Here is a 19656-nt window from a genome sequence, read left to right as displayed (position 1 = left end):
GAGAGTGGAATCTGATTTTATGTCTTCAGGAGCAGACCTGGTCGAAATTGTTCAGAGGAATGATTTATTCCACACAAATGCAGTTTCACTCGACCTGCAGTTAGTTGCGAATTTGATACTCACAAAATAGCCAGAGGAGGCTGCACTGCTGTATATCCCCCGCCCCCAGGACATTTAGCCCAATGGTTCGGGCTCTCCCTCGGGCTGTGGAAGACCCAGGGTTTAACCCTCGCTCAGGAACACATGCAAAGCAGCCGTTTTCGATTCACAGGAATCCCAGAAGATTTCAGTTTGGTTCAATCTGAATCATTGAATTTTTTTTTTTAAATTTTTCAGAACTACCCCTGAACTGAAAAATCAATTACTCTTTAACAGAGAAAACCGAGGGAGACATCCTGGCTCCCTGGAAGTCAATGGCAAAGCTCCCATTGACTTCAGCGGGGCCAAGATTTCGCTCCAAGCCCAAGTGCTCACAAGGGCACTGTTCCAAAGCCTTACCTGTGACACTCATACATGGCAGGAGCAAGTCACTGCAGGGAGAGGAGTTAGCATATGAAGAATTGCCTCTAAGAAATGTACTGTGGTATCCCACTTAAAGCCCACTGACCCCATGCTATTAGCCCTGCCGGGGACACTGCATCAGGAACAGCAAAGGCTATGTAGGCGAGATAAACCTAACCTAGGGCTTGATCCAAAGCTCACTGAAGTTAATGAGAGACTTTCCACTGAGTTCAGTGGGCTTTGGATCAGGCCCCATGCTCACTCTTTCGACACTAAAACATTGGACAGTAAACCTAGTTCTCCATCGCTTGGCTTTCCTGTCTCTTCAACCCTGTTAAGAGGACTCAGAGTGAGGGTCTAGTCTGCCCAGTAGAAATCTGAACCAGTTAGGACTGAATTGGCAGATAAACAATAGGGGTCTCAAAAATAAAAAGGCCCAAGGTTGTTTTATTCTCTAATTCATGGCAATGCCGTGGTTCACATGGAGTAGATTTCTGGCGAAGACGAGAAACCACTGTAATTGAGGTGAGAGGAACCCCCTTGCCAATCATTTGGGTGCATTATGCTAAACTCTTATCTAAACTTGCCAGCTTCAAGAGGTGAAATCTAAGCAGGACAGTGTTTGAATTTCCACGTATGTTTGAGTCTCTTTTTTCCCCCTGATTCTACTTTTGCTTTATGTTTTGTCCAAGAAAAAAGGAAAGTACTAAAAGCTCATCTGGAAGGGAAGAAAAAAATGATCCTGGTTATTTTCATGTCAGCAGCTTTTTTGCAGCATAATCCGTGGCAGATTAGAGGGACCTGAACTCCGTGAATTCTCTGCAGTTCTTTGAGAGGGTGGCAAGAAAGGTAAAGACGTATAGAAACATGAACAACCGGTTTGGGAGGGGGCGGGAAAGTTAAACTTTGAAACTTTAGATAGTGTTGTGTAATGGTGAGAGTAGTGGCTTGGGAGCCAGGATTCCTGGGTTCTTTTCCCAGGTTGGCCATGTTTAACCATATGTCCTTGAGCCAATCTCCTAACGGTTCTGTGCCTCAGTTTCCCCAGCTGTAAAATGGAGGTAATGATGCTGACCGGTCGTCTGTGAAGCTTAATTGATTCATATCTGCAAAGTGCCTTGAGAGCCTGAGAATAAGGCACCTATACAAGTCAGTTATTAATATTCAATACAAAGCTTTTATTGTAAGTAGTTGGTTGTGTAAACACTGAAGCAAATGCACAATGGTACATAAGAATGGCCATACTGGGTCAGACCAATGGTCCATCTAGCCCAGTATCCTGTCTTCCAACAGTGGCCAGTGCCAGATGCTTCAGAGGGAATTAACCGAACAGGGCAATTTATTGAGTGATCCATCCCCTGTTGTCCACTCCCAGCTTCTAGCAAACAGAGGCTAGGGACACTCAGAGGAGAGGATTACATGCCTGCCCATCCTGGCCAATATCTATTGATGGACCCATCCTCCAGGAACTTGTCTAGTTATTTTTTGAACCCAGTTATAGTCTTGGCCTTCACAACATTTCCTGGCAACAAGTTCCACAGGTTGGCTGTGTGTTGTGTGAAGAAATACTTCCTTTTGTTTGTTGTAAACCTGCGGCTTATTAATGTCATTGGGTGACCCTTGGTTCTTGTGTTATGTGAAGGAATAAATAACACTTCCTTCTGCACAGTTGCTGCTTCCTGCAGAACAAAGGGTAACATAGACGGCCCAGTTCTGCTCTGACTTGCTTCTTGAGAAATCCCATGGAAATCAATGGTGATTCCAAGGTGAAATCGAGGGGATTGTCACAAGTTGCCTGGCCCCTTTAAGAGGTAGTGGGTCCAGCCTCACTCAATTCTCCTCCCCAGGTAGGGTTGTGAACTTTCTAATCACAAAAAACTGAACACCCTTGACCTGCTCCCTGCCCCCACCCCTTCTCCGAGGCCCCACCCCCACTCCATCCCCCCTCCCTCCATCACTCACTCTCCTCCACCTTCACTGGGCTAGGGCAGGGGGTTGGGGTGCGGGAGTGAGCTTAGGGCTGGGGTAGGGGGTTGGGGACAGGATGGGGCTCAGGGCTGTGGCAGGTGGCTGGGGTTCAGGAGGGGGTGCAAGCTCCAGAAAGGGGTTCTGACCTGGGGCAGGAGGTTGGGGTGTGGGAGGAGGTTCGGGGTGTAGGTTCCAGCCAGGAGGCGCTTACCTCAGGTGCCTCCCGGTTGGGCAGCGCAGCTGAGCTAAGGCAGGTTCCCTGCCTGCCCTGGCTCTGCACGGCTCCGGGAAGCAGCCAGCATGTCCGGCTCCCAGTTGCAGGGGCGGCCAGATGGCTCTGCGCAGTGCACGCTGCCCGCACCCGCAGGTACCGTCCACACAGCTCCCATTGGCCTCAGTTCCCGGCCAATGGGAGCTGCGGAGCCAGCACTCAGGTGAAAAGCAGGGCGCAGAGATTCTCTGATCGCCCCAGTGCCTAGGGGCCTCAGGGACATGCCAGCCACTTCTGGGATCCGCATGGAGCCAGGGCAGGCAGGGAGCCTGCCTTAGCCCTGCTGCACCACTGACCAGACTTTTAGCAGCCTGTCAGCACCACTGACTGGAGCCATCAGGGTCCTTTTCAGCCAGGTGTTCTGGTCAAAAACCGAATGCCTGGCAACCCTGTGTGGATGGAGAAAGATCTGGCACACACATGGCAGGCAGATCATGTGGCTAGATCAGTGATAGCCTAGTGGTAAGAGGAGCCTCTAGAGAACCAAATGGGGAGCGGGTGAGCAGGCAGCTTGAAGGAGGGTTGCTTCTCAGGGAAGGGACCGGCTTGGAGAAGCTGAATGAGGAAGGCAGCTGGCCTGAATGGGCAGCCCAACCCCTGGAAGGTGGGCTGTGGGTACGGAACTCCTGACCTAAGGAGGGAAAATCTATGTGAAGGATTGCATGGGCTCAGCAGGAGGATAGTAGGATCTGGGAATCAAGGGGAACACACACACACACACACACATGTGAGTGTCTTAGGGCTTCCCTGCACAGCTCTGAGTGTGGACTACAGGGGCGTGAGCTGCAGTGCACACTGGAGTGTTGCTCTGTAACTGCCTTGTGTCGATGCTGCTAGTGTGAACTCACAGGTAGCTAGTCCTGTTTCAGGACTCTGTTAACGAGAACTAGCTCCCGCTGAGTTTAGAATCGCACCACAGGCCTGGAGCAGGCAGGCTAAAGTTTCAAAAAGTCAGGGACTTCAACACCTATTTAGGCAACTAAAGAAACACGTCCTGATTTCCAGAGGGGCTAAACAGCTGCAGCTCCCTTGGGTTGACCAGGTTATAAGCATCCCCTTAATCACTGGTAATGTAATAACCCCAGGATCACTAATACTTCTCCCTCATTTATATTTTATCTGATAACCACAAAAGACTTTACTATAATTAATGAAGTTAGCCCCACAATCCTCCTGATTGCTCAGGAATATTATCCCCATATTTAAGGTGGGGTTACTAAGGCAGAAAGAAGCAGAACTTCTTGCCTGACACAGGAAAGGGATGAAATTAACACATGGAAACGTTAGGCTCAGATCAAGAAAAATGCCCTGGCAGCAAAGAATCGATCAGGCTACAAAACAGCCTTCTAGGGGAAATGGTGGAATCTGGAGAAGATTCTAGTAAAAGGGCTGTAGGGCACAGTACTGTGCTGGTTGGGAGATAGGCTGAAGTATGTAATGTCTACGGTTCTGTCACACTTGGTAAAGATCCTGGTAATTTTAGGCTCATCAGTAACAGTGCCCCAGAACCACTAAAGGATTGAGGCTCCTCACTTCTAACTAGAAAAGGAGGACTTGTGGCACCTTAGAGACTAACCAATTTATCTGAGCATAAGCTTTCGTGAGCTACAGCTCACTTCATCGGATGCATACTGTGGAAACTGCAGAAGACATTATATACACACAGAGATCATGAAACAATACCTCCTCCCACCCCACTCTCCTGCTGGTAACAATACCACACAACAGAACCACTAACCCAGGAACCTATCCTTGCAACAAAGCCCGTTGCCAACTGTGCCCACATATCTATTCAGGGGACACCATCACAGGGCCTAATAACATCAGCCACACCATCAGAGGCTCGTTCACCTGCACATCCACCAATGTGATATATGCCATCGTGTGCCAGCAATGCCCCTCTGCCATGTACATTGGTCAAACTGGACAGTCTCTACGTAAAAGAATAAATGGACACAAATCAGATGTCAAGAATTATAACATTCATAAACCAGTCGGAGAACACTTCAATCTCTCTGGTCACGCAATCACAGACATGAAGGTCGCTATCTTAAAACAAAAAAACCTCAAATCTAGACTCCAGCGAGAAACTGCTGAATTGGAATTCATTTGCAAATTGGATACTATTAATTTAGGCTTGAATAGAGACTGGGAGTGGCTAAGTCATTATGCAAGGTAGCCTATTTCCCCTTATTTTTTCCTACCCCCCCCCCCAGACGTTCTGGTTAAACTTGGATTTGTGCTGGAAATGGCCCACCTTGATTATCATGCACATTGTAGGGAGAGTGGTCACTTTGGATGAACTATTACCAGCAGGAGAGTGAGTTTGTGTGTGTGGTTTTTGGAAAAAAGGGGGGGGGTGAGAAAACCTGGATTTGTGCTGGAAATGGCCCACCTTGATTTTCATGCACATTGTAAGGAGAGTGATCACTTTAGATAAGCTATTACCAGCAGGAGAGTGGGGTGGGAGGAGGTATTGTTTCATGGTCTCTGTGTATATAATGTCTTTTGCAGTTTCCACAGTATGCATCCGATGAAGTGAGCTGTAGCTCACTAAAGCTTATGCTCAAATAAATTGGTTAGTCTCTAAGGTGCCACAAGTACTCCTTTTCTTTTTGCGAATACAGACTAACACGGCTGTTACTCTGAAACCTCACTTCTAACTGATTTCAATAGAAGTTAGGAATCTGGATACCTGGGAGGATCTGGGCCAAAAACAATACATGTCACCCCTTCACTTCTGGCTGGATATTGGGAGTTTGAAGAGAACCAATACTCTTTTCTCTTGGTACTTTGTAGTTCAGCATTCTGGTACTATGTTGACAGGGGTGCTATGCTGCTGGATGTATTTAGACTGAAACCAAAACCCAAAGTCCTGACCACTTTTGGCCATCTCGCTTTTTGTAGAAGTGTAGGTTTCAGCCCCAAGGCCCTGGCATAATTCCAGCTCAGGATAACATTTTGCCAAACTAAACACCCTCTTGCGCTTTCAAATATAATATCACGTACCTAATCTCCTGCAGCGTTAACCAGCTGCTGTATCCCATCCCGGAAGGGACCTCATGTCAGCGGTGAGTAAAGTCATCCCGATATACCCCTCACGCACACCACAGGAGTTGTGAAAGGCTTAATTAGCTAATGCATGCAAGGTGCTTTCAAATACTCAGGTGGCAAGTGCTACAGAAGTGCAAACTCTTGCGTTAGTTGTAGTAACCCTTCTCTGCAAAAGTAAGGGAGTGATTTTGAATTCAGCCTTCACAGCAGCAGATGCATGACACTTGCTTGGCATTACAGCAAGAATTTCAAATAAGGGTCTTTACAGGACACACCTTCCCATGTGATTCTAATGAAGCACCATCTCTCACAGCATGTCTGTGTGGCTTCATTGTCACTCAAGCAGTTCACATGCGTGGGTGGGGACAGAACTCAGCTTTTGCACCACAGCCTTTGTCACTTGACAGAGAATCTCTATTGGCCACCTATGACAGGTTGTTGGGCAGTTCAGGTTCCATGCAGGGATGCACTAGCCAATTAATTACAATATAATATGAGTTTGCAATTGTTAGCAGATGATTGATTGAGCGTAAAATCTTCCAGACTCTTTGGAGTTGGGGTTTGGCCATGTAGCTTCAGAAAGGTGTTTTTCCCTAATGTTGCATTAAGATAGCATACCTGAGCTGTGGCCTTTGTGCCACAACAATGTTGGCATTCAAAGTACATCACAGTGGTGTTGGATTCCCCATCATGGTGATTTTTAAATCAAGAGTGGATGTTTTTCTAAGATCTGCTCTAGTTCAGACAGGACTTATTTCAGGGAAGTTCTGAGTTACGCAGGCAGTCAGACAAGATGATTACAGTGGTCCCTTCTGTCCTTCGAATATGTGACTCTATTAATCTATTCCTCAAACTGGAACCTCCACTGGTACAAGTATAGCTCAGCGCCATGAAGTGTATGCAAATTAGAGGGTTAATCTCTTCTCCAAGTAACAATGACAAATAGAGAAAAAAAAATTTCCATCACAAGATCTAAAGAATCAACTAAAAAGTCACTTTCTTCATGAATATTTACTCTTATAACCAAGCAGGAACTGTTTAAATACTAGTAACAGCCAGCTTTAAAATGGACACTTCCACCCAGTTGCATTTTTTAAAATAGCTTTAGTTTAGGACTAGGGCAGCTTTATTCACAGGAAGTGAAAGTTAAAAGCCAGTTGCAGCCAGAGAGAGCATGACTTAGAGTCACCGCAGGGGGCAGTTTCCGTTATAAAATGACTCAGGACAGACTGGTGGCACACAGGCAAAAAGGAACCTGAAACTTGTTAATAAGTGTGTGTGAAGCTAGTGCTGGTAAAAGAGGCTAGCGTGACAGCCCTAGAGACTGATGTCCTCTGTCTATCCATGGAACAAGGCAGCTGGAGCCATGGCTCTACAGAGTTCTTCCCACCTTACCTTGCCAATGCACCCCTGGAGGGACGTCCGTTAGGGGCGATAGGTAATTCCAACTCCATGACCCATTCAGTCCTTGGCCCCTTTGTTGAGTCTGCCAGTTAATGATAAATATGTTTGTATGATGATGAAGACATCAGCCCTCTGGGAACTAGACTTGAGCCCCCAAAAGCTAATTTCACATACTGTATTTCACAGAGCCGCTATCAGATGTTAATAATTTTCAGTCACAAATGACTTGGGCTGGATTTGAACCAACTAGAGACAAAAGATGCTTATATTCCATTGCAGATCCCACGGGCCGTTCAGTCCCCCATAAACTCTTTAAAAGTTTTATTCTAAATAATAAATTACATTAGTGATGATACAGCAAGTAAGCATTGGAAGTGTTATAACAAAATACACATTGGTGGTGATGAAGGAGAGAGAGCCCTGCTGGGCTTGCAGCCCCCAAGCATGGGTTTGCAAGTAGAAACATCAGGCCTGATTCTCATTTTACTTTGGCAGCATAAAGGGGCCTTAAAGGAGTGCAAATGTAATTTCTGAAATGGCATTGCTAGAGCAGTGTAAAGAGTCCTAGTGTAAATAAGAAGCAGGCCCAACATCTTGCTAGCTCTGCAAGTTTGAGCCAGAATCAGGTAGGGTTTGACCCAGCCAAGTGTCTCCTTTGAGATGCTGAGCATACTCAGCTCCCAGTTCAGGTGATGGAAATTGGGGGCACTCAGCACTTCCCAAGAATTCCATCCAGAGCTGCAATCTCAACAAAATTCCACAGAATAAGTGGCTACAATGTGTCCTGTTTGTCCCTGTGTGGCTTCTTTCTTTTCATTATACCATTTACAAAGAGAAGAAAGGGGCAAACTTGGAAAAAGATTGTTATATGACAAAGAAATGCTTTTGCAGTTTCCTTTCTATTAATGACTGTAAGTCCACCTGTATTGTTGGACGCTCCCTTGGTGTGATTTTCACGAAGTGAAATGCCCATTCCCTGACAATAAGCCCCTTTAATGTGCCTCCAGGTGGGCACCCAAAATTGGAAGTCATTTATGAAAATCTTGCCCCTTCATTTTTAACCTGAATATTTAGTTCTAAATAAAAACAAGTCCCTTTTTACTGAAATTAAAAGAAAAACTTTTGTATTTGAATGAATACAAATACATGATCTATTTGTATAGTTTTTGATCATTTTTTCCTTAACAAAAACCTACTTTGGGGCACTAAATTACCTGATGATTATTATTAATTTGCATTACAATAATGCCCAGAATCCCCAATAAAGTTTGGGTCCCATCACTGGTTTACAGTAGCACAGGATCAGGGCCCCATTGGCACTGCACAAAAGTACAATAAAGGAGAGTCCAAGGCCCCATAGAGCTTATAGTCTTAAAATGGGTCTACTTCTGATTGCCTTTAACTAGCATTGTTCCCGGAAATCCATGGCAGTGGACCATTGTGAAACCAGTATGGGTTAAGTTTCAAGCCTAGCTCTTTAATTTAAAGTAATCTAAAGTTTAGAGAGCCCTAATTTCATGAATCGGAAGGTCATGTGTTTGGTTTATATTGTACCTGCCACTTCCCACTCAGAAAACTATGTTTACACACTTCCCCAGCCTAGGAGCTGATCCTGCAATCTGAACCACACGTTTGAACCCCTGCACTTGTCGAGAGCCCCACTAGCTTCCATGGATCTACCCGTGTGGATCAGATTGCAGGACTGGGACCAGAATTAGGTCCTGATGCTGCAAACATCTAGGCCTAGATTTTGAAAGGGATTGCTTGACGGAGTGAAGCAGCGCCTGAGCCATGGGCAACCCGCCTCCTAGTGGAATTCTCAGTCCTGAGTTAGGTGGCTCTGTGGCACCTAGGTGGCTCCCTAGAGTGTGCATGCAATAGTTTTCAGAGTAAGTGCTTAAGAAAGGGATTTTCAGAAACTGGTCAGCTAAGCGGGGAGCTGCCTAAGAGATCCAGGTGTGAAATGCCAAGGAGTTGTGAGAGAGGAGGCTTAGGTGCCTAAGCAGCTGACCTGGTGCACCTGGCTGACAGACCAGAGGCACAAGGTGCGTGAGGTAATATATTTTATCGGACGAACATCTGCCAGTGAGAGAGACGAGCTTTCGAGCTTCCACAGAGCTCTGTGTGGCTTGAGAGCTTGTCTCTCACCAACAGACATTGGTCTGATAAAAGTTATTACCTCACCCACCTTGTCTCTCTAATCTCCTGGGACCGACATGGCTACAACACTGCATACCCAAACCAAATGTAGGCAACTCCCGCTGCTCAGGATCCGTAGCTGCAAACCCCTTCCTGCAGTGAGGCACCTAAGACAGGTCAGCTGCTCAGGTAGCTCAGGCCCCAGCAGCCAAAACTGTCTCTCACTCTTTCTAGACAGCTTGCTCATGCTTGCCCTGCATTTCCCTGCACCCCCATGTGTCTTTTGTGCTGGTGCTTCGTTGCCCCTCACCTGTTGGTGGCCTGCCTCTGACCCTCCTGATGTGGGAGCTGGCAGGGAAGAGGTGTTAGGTGTGCTCTGAGATGCTAAGGGGATCAAGTTGCACTGGTGAGAGAAGCATCCCCCACCTAGCTTGAGAAAATGGCTTTGAGGCCTCTGGGGCTTCAGTCTGGGCTAGGGCTCAAGCTGTGGGGGTGGCGTCAGCACTTAGCTGGCTTTGCAAGTTCTGACCGGCACTTAGACAGCTATAGTGTTGGTCAGCTGCTGACCAGTGGCTTTGAAGATGTCAGTGGCGCCTAAATGATGGACTTAGGCAGGCCCCTAAAGAGGCAGATAGGAGCCTTTAAAGATCTGGATCTTGCATGTGCTTAAAGAATCAGGCTCTTGGAATGAAATCACGGCAGGAGATGAGGTGAGAGATGTTGTTGTTGTTTTAAGTTTCTCATGCTAGTGATGAAGAATGTGTTTCAAATGAGCCATTTCAAATCTCACTTATTTTACTGAAATCCCATTCCATTCAAATTGTCACAGCTTGAGGCCTTCTTGTGCTTCTTTCTGTGTCTTACCAATGCAGAAAATAGAAAATAGTGTTATTAAAATAATCATTCTTTTTATTGTTTCAAAATTAAACTACAAATGAAAGTTAAAACATTTTCAGGTCAGAAGACAATTCTAACAAATGCATAAAGGTAAAATATTTTACATTAAAAATTGTCAGGGTTTAACAATCTCTGTCAAAAAATCCATTGGGGCTGGAAGTATCTATAAAAAACAGCATTCCCCAAACCTACACTTGGCAAATTAACATGTCCTAACATTCTAAGCAATTCTGTCCTCCCAGATGAAATTTGCAGGATCAGGGCATAAATGATCCTGTCAAAACCATGTATGAAGTATACAGACTAGCGGATTGGAGGGTGAATCCTCGGCTTTGCCCCTTCCTAATAAATCACTGCCTTGAAAATTGGTTTGATGTTTCCCTTTGTCAGTTCAGGTGGCCAGGAGAAGCTACCCTCTTTACAGAAAATGTCCTTGTGCATCTTTGTCCACTCTCCCAAGTGTTCCCTGCTTTCCCCTCCCCTTCAGATTCCCAGACCCTCTCTGTTTCTCTGTTTGGCTGTTCTTTTATCTATCTGTCAAAGATACTACTGTAATGGGTTCCTGATAAGTATCTGAGCATCTCACAATCTTTAATACTGTATATTTATCCTCACAACACCCCTATGAGTTAGGAAAGCATCATTATTCCCATTGTACAAATGAGGAACTGAGGCACAAGAGGTGCTGAATGACTTGCCCAAAGTCACACAGGAAGACTATGGCACAGCAGAGACTTGAACCTGCATCTCCCAAATTCTAGGCTAGTGCCCAGACCATGGACCAGCCTCAGCACTCAGCTCCCATACACTGCCCTCTTTTATCACCCCCAATGTCTGTCTCCTCCCTCTTCCTGTCCCCCTAGACCTCTTACACTGCTCCCTAGTGGCCCGCTTCTGTCCTGCCCCCAGTTTTTCCCATTCTTCAGCTCTCATTTCCTGCCCCCCTCTTGCTCTCCCTCAGACCCTTAGGTGCACCCCTTCCCTCTGCCCTGTGTCCCCCTTGCCCAATGTCTCGCTCCCAGTCTATCCCCCTCCATCAATTGCATCCTTCCCTTTTCTCTCTCCATCCTGTCCACATAACCTGTCCCTGCACCTGCCCCCTCTGAAACACCCCCCATCCTGTTCCTGGGTCCCCCCCACCCTGCCCCCTCACTCTGACCCCCCCCCCACTTCTTGCCCCCTCTGAAACGCCCCCAGCCCCGATCCTGTCCTCTAGGTCCCCTCTCCCGCCCTCTGGCCCCCCCATCCTGTCCCCCCGAAACACCCTCCATCCTGCTCCTGAGTCCCCCCCACCATCTTGCCCCCTCTGAAGCACCCCCCCAGATCCTGCCCTCTAGGTTCCCTCTCCCGCCCTCTAACCCACCCTCACTCTGACCCCCCCCATCCTGCCCCCTCACTGTGCCCCCTTTTCCCCTCCCCCCACAGCTCTCCCCGCCCCAGCCGGAGCAGCGGCCGCGCATGCGCGTTGGCTGCCCCCGGGCCACTCCAGTAACAAACTGTCCTGGGAAGAGTTCAGGAGACGGAGAGGAGGGGGGCGGTGAGTGGGGCGCTCTGTGTGGGGGCGGGGCGGTGAGTGGGGCGCCCTGTGCGGGTGGGGGCGTCCCAGCCCCTTTCCCCTCGGGCCTGGAGGGGTTCATGCCCCCTTCCTCCCAGTGAGTGGGGGTGCCCCTTGTCCCCGGGGGGGGGCTGCCCTGTGCCCCTGTCCCTGGGGCAGGGGTGTGAGGGGCTGCGCCATGTCCCCCCAAGTTGGGGGACGGAGGGGATACGGGGCTGTCCTATATCCCCCCCTCGTGGCTCAAATTTCCTGGTTCCCCCGGGGGGGGGGGCTGCCTTATTCCCTTGTCTGGCTGGGGTATGGGGGGACCCTCCCCATACAGGACTCCCCATTTATCTCTCCCCAGTGATTCCCAGTTCAGATAGTTCTCCACCCCGCAAAACCCCCCTGGCTGGGGGGTCTTAGGCTCGATAGGAAGTGACTGGAAAGTTTGCCATCAGCTGTTTGGAGAGGGGTACAGGGCCATAACAGCCTGGTATGTATGTGTGTGTGTGGGGGGCATAGAAAATATCCTCCTGCTGGGGGGGCAGGAGGGCCCTCCTTCCTCTCATATGTAACTTGTGTGTTTCCTGATCCTGCCACATTACAGGGTGGATGCCGAGGCAGGAGCAGGAAGCGTGCTCCCTTAGCGTCCACACAGCAAAGCCCCCTCGAGTCAATACCTGCCTATGCCTCCCCAACGTGCTCCCCCAGAAACACCCCCCATCCTCCTTTACCTCAGTTCCCCTCCCTCTCCATTCACTCTGTCCCTACTCTCACTTGATGTCTGACTGACAGAGGACCCTATTCACCCCAATACCGGGGTATCTAGTGAGAAGATGCCATTTCTGTCTGAGAGGGGCTGACCCACACAATTTGTTCCTGGTGAATATCTCATTGCTGATTGATGGAGAAAGAGGGACTGATATACCATAGTGTCAGGGATCTTCTGGTGGGAGCCCCCCCTATACTCTGGGGGAAAGTCTTCTAATGTCTCTGAACTGGAAGTCATGTGTGTGACATTAAAAATTCACTTCGCTGTTATTTTAACACTGCCAGTTGGATGGTTGAAAGCATATTTTAAAATATAGTGAAGCATTTACTATACAATCTGCCTTTTTTTATAACCCTGAAATCCCTGGACAGGAATACTTGTAGAGAAAAGTGGAACTTAGTTATTCTGTTGGCTGCATTGTTGCTAGCACAGCTCATTATTAATATTATTTATTATGAGGCTATAGTTATTATTGCTACTGTTGCCACAAATGTTATGTATTTTTTAAGATAACTTAGTTTGTTTTATATACTGGCTTCTGTACAATCTCAAAAAACTTGACAAAGTTAAGTTTCAGAGTAGCAGCCAAGTTAGTCTGTATTCGCAAAAAGAAAAGGAGTACTTGTGGCACCTTAGAGATGAACAAATTTATTTGAGCATAAGCTTTCGTGAGCTACAGCTCACTTCATCAGATGCATTCAGTGGAAAATACAATGGGGAGATTTATATACATAGAGAACATGAAACAATGGGTGTTACCATACACACTGTAACCAGAGTGATCACTTAAGGTGAGCTATTACCAGCAGGAGAGTGGGAGGGGGGGAAGGGGGGTTCCTTTTGTAGTGATGATCAAGGTGGGCCATTTCCAGCAGTTGACAAGAACGTCTGAGGAACAGTGTGTGTGTGTGTGTGTGTGTGGGCGGGGGACAAACATGGGGAAATAGCTTTACTTTGTGTAATGACCCATCCACTCCCAGTCTCTATTCAAGTCTAAGTTAACTGTATCCAGTTTGCAAATTAATTCCAATTCAGCAGTCTCTTGTTGGAGTCTGTTTTTGAAGTTTTTTTGTTGAAGTATTGCCACTTTTAGGTCTGTAATCGAGTGACCAGAGAGATTGAAATGTTCTCCAACTGGTTTTTGAATGTTATAATTCTGGACGTCTGATTTGTGTCCATTTATTCTTTTACGTAGAGACTGTCCAGTTTGGCCAATGTACATGGCAGAGGGGCATTGCTGGCACATGATGGCATATATCACATTGGTAGATGTGCAGGTGAACGAGCCTCTGATGGTGTGGCTGATGTGATTAGGCCCTAAATAGATATGTGGATACAGTTGGCAATGGGCTTTGTTGCAAGGATAGGGTCCCGGGTTAGTGGTTCTGGTGTGTGGTTGCTGGTGAGTATTTGCTTCAGGTTGGGGGGCTGTCTGTAAGTAAGGACTGGCTTGTCTCCCAAGATCTGTGAGAGTGATGGGTCGTCCTTCAGGATAGGTTGTAGATCCTTGATGATGCGTTGAAGAGGTTTTAGTTGGGGGCTGAAGGTGATGGCTAGTGGTGTTCTGTTATTTTCTTTGTTGGGCCTGTCCTGTAGTAGGTGACTTCTGGGTACTCTTCTGGCTCTGTCAATCTGTTTCTTCACTTCAGCAGGTGGGTATTGTAGTTGTAAGAAAGCTTGATAGAGATCTTGTAGGTGTTTGTCTCTGTCTGAGGGGTTGGAGCAAATGCAGTTGTATTGTAGAGCTTGGCTGTAGACAATGGATCGTGTGGTGTGGTCAGGGTGAAAGCTGGAGGCATGTAGGTAGGAATAGCGGTCAGTAGGTTTCCGGTATAGGGTGGTGTTTATGTGACCATCGCTTATTAGCACCGTAGTGTCCAGGAAGTGGATCTCTTGTGTGGACTGGTCCAGGCTGAGGTTGATGGTGGGATAGAAATTGTTGAAATCATGGTGGAATTCCTCAAGGGCTTCTTTTCCATGGGTCCAGATGATGAAGATGTCATCAGTAAAGTGCAAGTAGAGTAGGGACATTAGGGGACGAGAGCTGAGGAAGCGTTGTTCTAAGTCAGCCATAAAAATGTTGGCATACTGTGGGGCCATGCGGGTACCCATAGCAGTGCCGCTGATTTGAGAGCATGTGGCACAAGCTGTCAGCATATTCTACATACCACACAGACTCAATGAATATTTCCAATTCATCTCTGAATAACATACTAACCCACAGAGAGCTTCCTACCAAGACTACAAAAGAAGGATTCTGGGTGGACTCCTCCTGAAGGTCGAAACAACAGACTGAACTTCTACATGGAGTGCTTCCGCTGACGTGCACGGGCTGAAATTGTGGAAAAGCAGCATCACTTGCCCCATAACCTCAGCCGTGCAGAACACAATGCCATCCACAGCCTCAGAAACAACTCTGACATCATAAACAAAAAGGCTGACAAAGGAGGTGCTGTCGTCATGATGAATAGGTCGGAATATGAACAAGAGGCTGCTAGGCAGCTCTCCAACACCACTTTCTACAAGCCATTACCCTCTGATCCCACTGAGGGTTACCAAAAGAAACTACAGCATTTGCTCTAGAAACTCCCTGAAAAAGCACAAGAACAAATCCACACAGACACACCCCTGGAACCCTGACCTGGGGTATTCTATCTGCTACCCAAGATCCATAAACCTGGAAATCCTGGACACCCCATCATCTCAGGCATTGGCACCCTGACAGCAGGATTGTCTGGCTATGTAGACTCCCTCCTCAGGCCCTATGCTACCATCACTCCCAGCTATCTTCGAGGCACCACTGACTTCCTGAGGAAACTACAATCCATCGGTGATCTTCCTGAAAACACCATCCTGGCCACTATGGATGTAGAAGCCCTCTACACCAACATTCCACACAAAGATGGACTACAAGCCATCAGGAACAGTATCCCTGATAATGTCACGGCAAACCTGGTGGCTGAACTTTGTGACTTTGTCCTCACCCATAACTATTTCACATTTGGGGACAATGTATACCTTCAAATCAGTGACACAGCTATGGGTACCCGCATGGCCCCACAGTATGCCAACATTTTTATGGCTGACTTAGAACAACGCTTCCTCAGCTCTCGTCCCCTAATGTCCCTACTCTACTTGCACTTTACTGATGACATCTTCATCATCTGGACCCATGGAAAAGAAGCCCTTGAGGAATTCCACCATGATTTCAACAATTTCTATCCCACCATCAACCTTAGCCTGGACCAGTCCACACAAGAGATCCACTTCCTGGACACTACGGTGCTAATAAGCGGTGGTCACATAAACACCACCCTATACCGGAAACCTATTGACCGCTATTCCTACCTACATGCCTCCAGCTTTCACCCTGACCACACCACACGATCCATTGTCTACAGCCAAGCTCTACGATACAACTGCATTTGCTCCAACCCCTCAGACAGAGACAAACACCTACAAGATCTCTATCAAGCTTTCTTACAACTACAATACCCACCTGCTGAAGTGAAGAAACAGATTGACAGAGCCAGAAGAGTACCCAGAAGTCACCTACTACAGGACAGGCCCAACAAAGAAAATAACAGAACACCACTAGCCATCACCTTCAGCCCCCAACTAAAACCTCTCCAACGCATCATCAAGGATCTACAACCTATCCTGAAGGACGACCCATCACTCTCACAGATCTTGGGAGACAAGCCAGTCCTTACTTACAGACAGCCCCCCAACCTGAAGCAAATACTCACCAGCAACCACACACCAGAACCACTAACCCGGGACCCTATCCTTGCAACAAAGCCCGTTGCCAACTGTATCCACATATCTATTTAGGGCCTAATCACATCAACCACACCATCAGAGGCTCGTTCACCTGCACATCTACCAATGTGATATATGCCATCATGTGCCAGCAATGCCCCTCTGCCATGTACATTGGCCAAACTGGACAGTCTCTACGTAAAAGAATAAATGGACACAAATCAGACGTCCAGAATTATAACATTCAAAAACCAGTTGGAGAACACTTCAATCTCTCTGGTCACTCGATTACAGACCTAAAAGTGGCAATACTTCAACAAAAATACTTCAAAAACAGACTCCAACAAGAGACTGCTGAATTGGAATTAATTTGCAAACTGGATACAGTTAACTTAGACTTGAATAGAGACTGGGAGTGGATGGGTCATTACACAAAGTAAAGCTATTTCCCCATGTTTGTGTCCCGTCCCCCCCACACACACACACTGTTCCTCAGACGTTCTTGTCAACTGCTGGAAATGGCCCACCTTGATCATCATTACAAAAGGAACCCCCCTTCGCCCTCCCACTCTCCTGCTGGTAATAGCTCACCTTAAGTGATCACTCTGGTTACAGTGTGTATGGTAACACCCATTGTTTCATGTTCTCTATGTATATAAATCTCCTCTCTGTATTTTCCACTGAATGCATCTGATGAGGTGAGCTGTAGCTCACGAAAGCTTATGCTCAGATACATTTGTTCGTCTCTAAGGTGCCACAAGTACTCCTTTTCTTTTTGACAAAGTTAAGAGACTTAGGAAAGACAGAAAATTTTTTTCACTTGAAGTGGAGATTTGATGTGTGGGAGAAATGTTATAAAGCTTTTCTAGAAGTAGAATCTTCAGAGGAAAAGGTTTTTTGAAAGGAAAGGGTGCTAGTGGCAGATGAGTGGAGGGATGTATTTAATACTTCAGAAATATTGATTATAGCTCTTGATGGGGATCATCCCAGTATAGGGATAAGTATTAATATAGTGCAATTGCAATGGTGTTTGGTACTGGGAGGAATGGGATTACATTTTTAATCTGAAAATGTTTAGTGTAATTTATTCAACCACTGACTGGACCAGCAAAAATAATTTAAATGTTGATATGTAGTTAGATTAAGGAATAAAGAGCTCTGAGCTTTTGTGCTGAATTACACAAGATTTCTCCTCTACAACCAGCTTCTTGAGTGTCTTAATATGTAGTAAGACAGAAGTATAAAGGGGGACAAAATTTGTGTCTGATAGTGCAAACACTTACTGCTGTGCCTGGTATTTGCTACTGTGAATAGTCTCGTTAATGGCACTTGTGCCCACTATAACAGCAATCCACTCACTGTGGGTCCAATTTTGACATAACATTGACCATACCTTTCTCTGCAGGTATACCCATTAAAATTAAATTATTGTGGAATAAGATATAATTCAGCATGAGTATGGGTGTCAGAACTGAGTTCTATGTTTAGAGTTGCTTAATAGAACTCCAGCATACGTATTTGACAGACTGTGCAATTCCCGTTTGTTTTGGTCAGAATGAATTTGCTTTCTTATATTATTTTTAATGCCATCACAAGTAAATAACAATGATGAATTTTAATGTGATGAATGTAACAGAGGTGTGCTTTGCAGTCTTTTACTTTCTCGACCAAACTTCTCATGACCTCAGGCTATGCCTTACTTTCCTCAAGCATGCTATTTAATGGTTTATACTAATATGTAAACTATAACACATTTTTTGGTTTACTTGCTTCTTGAGGAGATGGTAGGGACTCCTAGTCTGTAGGCATATTATTGCAATAGACATTTTGTATCAAGAGTCTAGATTTTCAGTTTAAATTTTTAATGCTTGCTAAATTCTGTTGTTTGTTGTTGTGGTCTAGGTTCCCCTGTTGTCTCCCTTCTGTCACACAACCAAGCTTTTCATCTGAACATCCTGAGGCTTGATGAAGTATTGATCTTTGGGGAATGACTAATAAATTTAGGGCCAAATCCTGAGCAGTAAAGCAGAGCCCATGTAAACATTGTATGGCTGAGATATGGAATCTGTTTGTTTGTCCTTGGTGTGCGTGCATGCATGCATCCAGACACAGTTTTGGGAGGAGGAGGACCACCTGCAACCTGCTGCATGTCCCTTGTGGGGTATGGGTTTAGACTAGTAGATCTGCAATAAATACAGATTCCCTCAACGCACCTTTATCTCCTCCACCACCACCAAGTTCCAGTGCATCTTGCCTTTGACTGCCCCAACCACAATCTCCACCAGCTCATTGTGGATATGCAGGGTTCTCTCTGTCTTTGGGGACTTGCAAGTCTAAGAATGGGGTGCAAGATGTGATTCTCAGTGCCCAAATAACATGGAAGATTTTGAAGTCCGGTCAAAGCAAAAAACATAATTATTTGAAATCTTCATAATTCTGCTGTTGAATAATGAGAGATGAGCTGGGGCTGAAAGATCTGATTATGTTGGGAAGAAAAGTTTTTGGTGATAATGGACTCTGGAATGCACATGGTGTTAATTTCAGCATTCAGATACAGTTATTTAAATATTTTGAAGGTAGAGTGATAGAATTTCATGTTGTTTTACTAACTGTGCTCTGTATCTGAAGTATCTGTGCAAACCAGCTTTTCTTTTCTCTTGTGCTAGAATCATAGAATATCAGGGTTGGAAGGGACCTCAGGAGATCATCTAGTCCAAACCCCTGCTCAAAGCAGGACCAATCCCCAATTTTTGCCCTAGATCCCTAAATGGCCCCCTCAAGGATTGAACTCACAACCCTGGGTTTAGCAGGCCAATGCTCAAACTACTGAGCTATCCCTCCCCCCTGTTGACAGACGTTAGGATGATTTTTGATGGAGAGATTGGAATGTTCCAAGACCAATATATTGGGTCATTTTTGAACCCCCTATTTAAAATATTTTGATATTTTCTATTTTAAACTCAAGGGAAGGGAAATTGCAATTGTAATATATACATGCATGAAGTATTTACATATTGGAGTAAGGTGTGTTATTATGGAGGGAACAGTAGTGCTTCCCTAGTTCAGGTTGAGGATTTTCACTTTAAGTTAAAATCTCTGTGTTTCACAGTATAATGTATTTAATTTCTAAATTTAACACACTTACTTCTCTGAAGACAGCTGAACTCTTCAGCTCATTTATAGATAAAATATTTATTCTAGGAAAGAAAGTATTTTCAAATGATTTTTTAAAAAGTTTTCAGAGTAACAGCCATGTTAGTCTGTATTCGCAAAAAGAAAAGGAGGAGCTCACGAAAGCTCATGCTCAAATAAATTGGTTAGTCTCTAAGGTGCCACAAGTCCTCCTTTTCT

General features: G+C 46.0%; 1 protein-coding gene across 2 annotated transcripts in view; it reads left to right on the top strand.

Annotated features, from left to right (window-relative positions):
- The first annotated feature begins 11691 nt into the window (after nucleotides 1-11691).
- Nucleotides 11692-19656, top strand: part of LOC311533116 (lethal(3)malignant brain tumor-like protein 4) — an 80905-nt gene continuing 72940 nt past the window's right edge. The window contains exon 1 of one of the 2 annotated variants that reach the window (XM_084652254.1): nucleotides 11692-11771. The gene's annotated coding sequence lies outside the window, so the exon portion shown is untranslated. The remainder of the gene's footprint in view (nucleotides 11772-19656) is intronic. The other variant, XM_084652253.1, reaches the window with a different exon arrangement.

The sequence above is a fragment of the Lepidochelys olivacea genome, assembly GCF_965140295.1.
Source record: "Lepidochelys olivacea isolate rLepOli2 genome assembly, chromosome: 19".
NCBI lineage: Eukaryota > Metazoa > Chordata > Testudines > Cheloniidae > Lepidochelys > Lepidochelys olivacea.
Note: the sequence above shows the minus strand (reverse complement) of the source record. Positions and strands in the feature narration are given on the sequence as shown.